Here is a 769-nt window from a genome sequence, read left to right on the forward strand (position 1 = left end):
GGGATTCAGCATCCGTGTCTCCACCTGCAAAGCAGGACTTGATGGCCTCTTAGGACTCCTCTGGCTTTGACACTCTGCATTTTTGTCCTTCAATTCCCCCAACTCAGCCTAACCTGGGGACGTCAGCCCACGACTGCCTCTGAGCACAGCAATGCACAGGGCAGGAAGGCAGCCTCCCTGTGGGTGCGAGGAACACCTGGTGACCCAATCTGTTGGGATGGGCTCTGGTTAACTGTGGATTAGCTCTTTAAAGTTGCAACGATCCAGGTTCACCCTCCCGCCTGGTAGTGGGGTGACCTCTGAGCATCTCCTTCAAGGAGCACACACAGGGGAGGGTTGTCTGTCCCCTGCTCATTTTAGACAAAGCATTTGCCAGTCACCATTTCCAAATCTAGGAGCCAGGCTGCACAATCCCAATCAACCACAGAGCAAACCAGGAAATTTGTAAATGGTGGTGGGGAAGTGGGAGAGGGGAGTTGGTTGTAATGGAAGATTTTTAAAAAACTTTTTTCAGTTCTGACATTCTGTGATGCTAGGACATGAGAGGTGTGTTTTGCTTGTTTATTTGTTTTGCTTTTGTTTTAGAAAAGAAAGAAGATAGTTCTGAGGAATTTGAAGGGAAAGTGCTGGTGGAATCACTGGGGTTCCAACAGCAACGATGTGGAATGATTAGGTCTAGCTAATTAACAAACGCATGGCCTCCCATAGTTCTGTACGGCACTTCATATGTACTTCAGAACATTATGTTGTACATGATCAAAAACATACA

This window comes from Galeopterus variegatus, unplaced genomic scaffold (genome assembly GCF_000696425.1).
Source record: "Galeopterus variegatus unplaced genomic scaffold, G_variegatus-3.0.2 Scaffold6185, whole genome shotgun sequence".
In the NCBI taxonomy this organism is placed as follows: domain Eukaryota; kingdom Metazoa; phylum Chordata; class Mammalia; order Dermoptera; family Cynocephalidae; genus Galeopterus; species Galeopterus variegatus.